This window comes from Budorcas taxicolor, chromosome 4, assembly GCF_023091745.1.
Source record: "Budorcas taxicolor isolate Tak-1 chromosome 4, Takin1.1, whole genome shotgun sequence".
Taxonomy (NCBI): domain Eukaryota; kingdom Metazoa; phylum Chordata; class Mammalia; order Artiodactyla; family Bovidae; genus Budorcas; species Budorcas taxicolor.
Window position 1 is genome coordinate 67,455,907 of NC_068913.1, and position 6,490 is coordinate 67,462,396.

Sequence of the window (6,490 nt, forward strand, 5' to 3'; positions counted from 1 at the left end):
TGAGCAGGCTTTAACAGGATCTCTCTGGCTTTAATGTTGAGAATTAACTGTAGAGGTGTCAGTGGGGAAACGGAGAGATGAGTTAGGAGGCAATTACAACAATCAGTAATACGGGTAAATTTTAGGCTAGACATATTGGGGGGGGGGGGTGTGTGTGTATTATATTTTCCCGATTGTGGTACTCTTTTTTTTTAACACATTGAAATGGAATGGTTAAGCAAAAGAAGCCCAGGAACGCATTCTTTTTCCAGACACATAGCTGGATCCTAGGGATACAATTACGTTGAGATAACTTTGCATGTCATGCTCAGTTGCTCAGTCTTATCTCTTTGTGACGCCATAGACTGTAGGCCTCCAGGCTCCTCTGTCCGTGGAATTTTCCAGGCAAGAATGCTGGAGTGAGTTGCCATTTCCTGCTCCCGAGGCTTTTCCTGACCCAGGGATTGAACCTGTGTCTCCTGTGTCTCCTGCATTGGTAGGAGGATTCTTTACCACCAAGCCTCATGAAATAACTTTAAGATGCCACATAAAAGGGGATAATCAGTAGGGGAAGGGTGAAGGGTGTCCTGCCAGCAATCTGGGGGAGGGAGTAGATTGCATCATATATCCCATTTCTTACAACTCATCCCAGCCCGTCATCCTGACTTTTTCACATTGTTGTCTGGTCAGTTGGAGAATCCCACAAAGCACTGTAAGAGAGTTTAGCTCTCCTGCCAGAATGTGAGTGGCGGTTGAGGTCCTCAAAAATGACTCCTTGTATTGAACATGCAGAGATGTGACAACAACATCATCAAAATAAACACCCAATCATTTATACTCAGTTGCTAAGTCATGTCTGACTTTTTGCAACTCCATGGGCTGCAGCCCACCAGGCTCCTCTGTCCATGGGATTTTCCAAGCAAGAATACTGGAGTGATTGCTATTTCCTCTTCCACAGAAATCATTATAAATACCAATAATAATCATTTTTAATGCTTTTCCAAGTTCCGTAAATAGGGATCCACTCCTGGAGCCAATAAATAAACAAGAGCTATAGAGCATGCAATCACAATTCCTCTACACCACTTGCTAGCCTAAAACCAGCCATAGCAAAGACAAGCATTGCCTCACTAGTGATTAGCAGTCATATTATTTGCTTAACAATAGAATGGTGATTATGGAGAAGGCAATGGCACCCCACTCCAGTACTCTTGCCTGGAAAATCCTATGGACAGAGGAGCCTGGTAGGCTGCAGTCCATGGGGTCGCCAAGAGTCCGACACGACTGAGCGACTTCACTTTCACTTTTCACTTTCATACATTGGAGAAGGAAATGGCAGCCCACTCCAGTGTTCTTGCTTGGAGAATTCCAGGAACTGGTGAGCCTGGTGGGCTGCCAACTATGGGGTCGCACAGAGTCAGACACGACTGAAGTGACTTAGCAGTAGCAGCAGAATGGTGAGTGAGAAAGTTAACCCTCAAAAGATTACATACAACAGATCTCTGTGTAAACTTAAAACAATGTAAACCAAAAAATCAGAAAATTTGTAAGAAATATGACTTCAGCATTGCATTTTAAAAATAAAAGTGAGAGAGTAAAGACAGTATTATTCAGAACAGCAGTTGCCTTGGGAGTGGGAGGCAAGGGCACAAGGTTATACTTAAGTATGATGGTAAGTATAAGTAATTGCTAGTGTTCTGGGTGTCATAGGGGTATTTGTTTCACAAGCGCTTGCTATGGTACTTCTATTAATTTGTTATTTAATAAAAAAGATGGCCTTGCAGGGACCAATGATGAGAGGATGTCATGAACCAAGACATATTAATAATTAATATGCCTCTAATTAATTCTATGCCTCTGAGATCCAGAAGGAAGTAGAGGAGGAAAGGGGAACAGAGGGAAATTCAATGGACTTTACATTTGAGGGACAAGTTAATGTCTTATAACACAGAAAGTGTTCTGCAGGCACATGTGTACATATGTGCGGCGGTGGCTCTATACATCTGAGAGTCCATGAGCTCCTGTGCTTGTATGAGTCTAACCAAAGGAGTTTAAGAGGTCCCTGACTCTGCCTGGTGCCCTGCTGTGTTCTGACAGCAGAGTCCAGCAGCTGTGGAGAGGGCCTTGGAGCAGGGAGGCAGGACTGCTGCGCTAGTTTGTGAGAATTAAAGGTCATGCGATGCCTCCTCCAGGCTACTCCAGAGAGGGGACTGATGAAAGGATCCCCTTCCAACTTAGGGGCAATGGCACCCCACTCCAGTACTCTTGCCTGGAAAACCCCATGGATGGAGGAGCCTGGTGGGCTGCAGTCCATGGGGTTGCTAAGAGTCAGACACGACTGAGCGACTTCACTTTCACTTTTCACTCTCATGCATCGGAGAAGGAAATGGCAACCCACTCCAGTGTTCTTGCCTGGAGAATCCCAGGGATGGGAGAGCCTGGTGGGCTGCCGTCTATGGGGTCACACAGAATCGGACACAACTGAAGCGACTTAGCAGCAGTGGTGGTAGCAACAGGCATGGCAAGGCAGGGCATTTCCCTGGATCAGAAGTTTCCAGAAAACAGAAGCACACATGCTTGTCCCCATGACCACATCCTCCCCAGGGACCTGCTTTCCAGGCTCAGGGAGGTGTGAGCAAGGGTCTGACCAGGTGGAGCTTGTTGGAACCAGCTGGGTTGGAAGAACATTGTGAGAGTTCATTAATGACATAACCTTCAGTCTTTCCTAACTGTCCTGACCACCACTCCCAGAAGTCAGAGCTAGCCCAAGCCACTGTCCTTGGCAACAGGAAGGAAAAGTTTATCCACACACTCTTCACATGGCCGTGTCTCACTGGCCGCCTCCTAGTCTCTATCCACAAGTCTACCAACATGAGACTGCAGAGGGAGGGAAGAACCAGGCCCAAGACATCTGGCCTGATGAAATGGGGCTGCCACAGCCCCAGTGAGGCTCTCAGGCTTTCATGCTCACAGCATCCCAGACCCTCTCACTCTCAGAAGTGATGGGGTCCGGCCAGCTGTGCAAATATGTACAGTAAGGCCACTCAGGCAGGCCTGTGTAGTGGATCATCCAGGCAAAGAGTGAGGGGTAAGCAGAGGCATCCAGTGAAATTTTGACAATGTGGCTACCTTAGCCAAGAAGTATGTACAATTCTCTTCCACATCTGTGATAGTTAATTTCACATGCTGACTTGGCTAGGCCATGGTACCCAGATATTTGGTCAAACATGTCTAGATGTGTCTGTGAAGATATTTTTTTTTTAGATAAGATCACCATTTAAATCAGTTGACTTTGTGATGTTAACAGACAACTCACTGGACCTGATGCTGGGAAAGGTTGAGGGCAGAAGCAGAAGAGAGGGCATCAGAGGATGAAATGGCTAGATGACATCACCAACGCAATGAACATGAACTGGGGCAAACTCTGGGAGATGTTCAGGGACAGGGAAGCCTGGCACGCTGCAGCCCATGGGGTCGCAAAGAGTCGGACATGACTGGGTGACTGAACAACAGCAAAGCGTATTACTGTCCATAATGGGGTGGGACTCACTCAATCCACTGAAGGCCTTAAGAGGAAAAGATAGAGGCCCCCCCAGGGAAGATGGCATTCTGTCTTCCGACTGCCTTTGTCTCAAGCTGTAACAATGACTCCTCCCAGGGTCTCCAAACTGCCAGCCTGCCCTGCAGACTTATCTCTCTTATCTCTCTCTTTCATTTGTATACATTCTACTAGTTCTGTTTCTCCAGAGGACTCTCACTAAGCATCCCCCCTCAACCCACCTTGCTGCATACCCACTCTGCAATGGTCCTGAGAAATTCTTGAGCAAAGCTCCTTAGACACTGAAAGTGAAAGTGAAGTCATGTTCGACTCTTCGCTGCGACCCCATGGACTGTAGCCTATCAGGCTCCTCCGTCCATGTGATTTTCGAGGCAAGAGTGCTGGAGTGGATTGCTATTTCCTTCTCCAGGGAATCTTCTGGACCCAGGAATCGAACCCCGGTCTCCCGAACTGCAGGCGGACACTTTACCGTCTGAGCCACTAGGGAAGCCCTTAGACACTGCCCAGATATAAAAGATGCCTTCTCTAGAGAAAACCACAGTCTTCCACAGTCGCTCCATATTCTGGTGCTTTCACCATCAACTGCAGATCCCAGACCCTCAGACACAGCTGCCAGTGCCAACTAGTGAATAGCTCCTGATTGAAACAAGATGATGGCATCCTTTGGAAATCACAATGTAATATCCTCTAAAAAAGCATTCTACATGAAAATGCTGGTCCAGGTAAGCCAATGGAAATTTTTCTCAAAGCACCGTGGCAAAATCCACTGATTGCCCTCAGAACCCATTCTTCCCTTCATTTGCAATAATATATTAAGAGGTGGGCAAATGGCTTCCCATTCAGACTGCATTTCCCAGCTTTTCTTGCAGTTGGACATGGCCATGGAACTAAGTGGTCACCAAGGAAAGAGAATGAGAGGGTCAGCACTTTAAGACCAGGCCCCACCTTTTCCATACTCTTTTCTCTCCAGTAAGGCTGAGCACAGCTGCACCTATGGGTGTGTGCTGTGACCATAAACACAAGACAGCACCCTAGGGCAGCGCATTCTACACGCATTCTGCCTCAGACCCATTTATCTAGCTACTGTGCCTCAATCAGTCGTGTCCAACTCTTTGCGACCCCGTGGACTGTAGCCCACCAGGCTCCTCCATCCATGGGATTCTCCAGGCAAGAATACTGGAGTAGGTTGCCATTTCCTTCTCCAGGGGATCTTCCCAACCCAGGGATCGAACCCGGGTCTCCCACATTGCAGGCAGACGCTTTAACCTCTGAGCCAACTGTGGCCGCCAAAACACCAGTATCACCTGAGAACTTGTTAGATATGCTGATTCCCAGTCCTTACCTTTGGATCTCCTGAAGTTCTGAGGGTGGTGCCAGCAATTTGTATGAAACCATATCTCTAAGTAATTCTGGTGCTCACCTCCATTTGAGCATGCTTCCCTTGGGGCTGGCAAAAATAAGATGCCAGCCTTCCCTGAATGACTGCATGGAGCAGAGTCACCTGGTGGCCTGGAATTCAGAAATTTACAAGTAAGAGAAGTAAACTTCAGTGTGATTTGGGCTTTGTTTATTTATTTGTTTGTTTTTATTTTTGGAAGTGGGAATGGACCTGTCTCTTGTTACGGCAGTTAATCTTTTCAACCTAAATAATACAAACCATCTAAGGCTATACCACCCTGAACGTGCCTGATCTTGTCTAAATAATAGAAATGATCCCCATGGGGGATCATCCGTACCAACCTGCTGCAAACTGGGAATGGGTGTGCTGAGATCACCACCTCGTCAGGCCTCCTGGAAGCTGGTAAAGCCTCCCTGGCCAGAGACCACAGGCTGGATAGCCATGACCAGCCTTCTCCACTTACCCCAATACACAGGGTCATTTCTGTATGCGCCCTAACTTGAACACTGCCCAGGGGATACCTCCTGCTCTGCACAATATTCCATCTTCTGCTTCTTTGCTCTCCCCTCTCCTGGTTTTCTGACCTCTTAGTACACAGCAAGGTCTGGGTCTCTGGCTCCTGTGGCCTGATTTGGGCACCTTGCTCCAGGTTGGCTGTCTGAACATTTCAACACTGTGCTTCTAAGCTGATGGTCATCAGGATTTTCCCTTCCACTCCAGTCTCCCTAAAGGCAGGGGGATCCCTTCTCAGTTTTAAGGTGGTACTTGGGGGTTGTTGGAGGATTTCTTTTCTCCCAGGTTTTTCTGCCCAAATCATTTGCTCCAAAGGAGGCTGTTTGGAGCAAGTGGCTCTCCATGCCTCCCCAGGTCAACTCAGGCTCAGGGTGGTTGCTTCAGGGACCACCATGTGAGCTGGCAGGCAACGTGATGGGTCTCAGGTAAAAAGTGTCTGACTCTTTGTGACCCTATGGACTGCAGTATACCAGGCATCCTTGTCCATCACCAACTCCTAGAGTTTACTCAAACTCATGTCCACTGAGTCAGTGATGCCATCCAACTATCTCATCCTCTGTCAGCCCCTTCTCCTTCCGCCTGCAATCTTTCCCAGCATCAAGGTCTTTTTCAATGAGTCAGTTCTTCGCATCAGGTGGCCAAAGTATTGGAGTTTCAGCTTCAGCATCCATCCTTCCAATGAATATTCTAGATTGATTTCCCTTAGGATGGACTGGTTGGATCTCCTTGCAGTCCAAAGAACTTTCAAGAGTCTCCTCCAGCACCACAGTTCAAAAGCATCAATTCTTCAGCGCTCAGCTTTCTTTATAGTCTAACTCGCACATCCATACATGCTGCTGCTGCTGCTGCTAAGTCGCTTCAGCCGTGTTCGACTCTGTGCGACCCCAGAAATGGCAGCCCACCAGGCTCCCCCATCCCTGGGATTCTCCAGGCAAGAACACTGGAGTGGGTTGCCATTTCCTTCTCCAATGCATGAGCGTGAAAAGTGAAAGTGAAGTCGCTCAGTCGTGTCCGACTCTTATCGACCCCATGGACTGCAG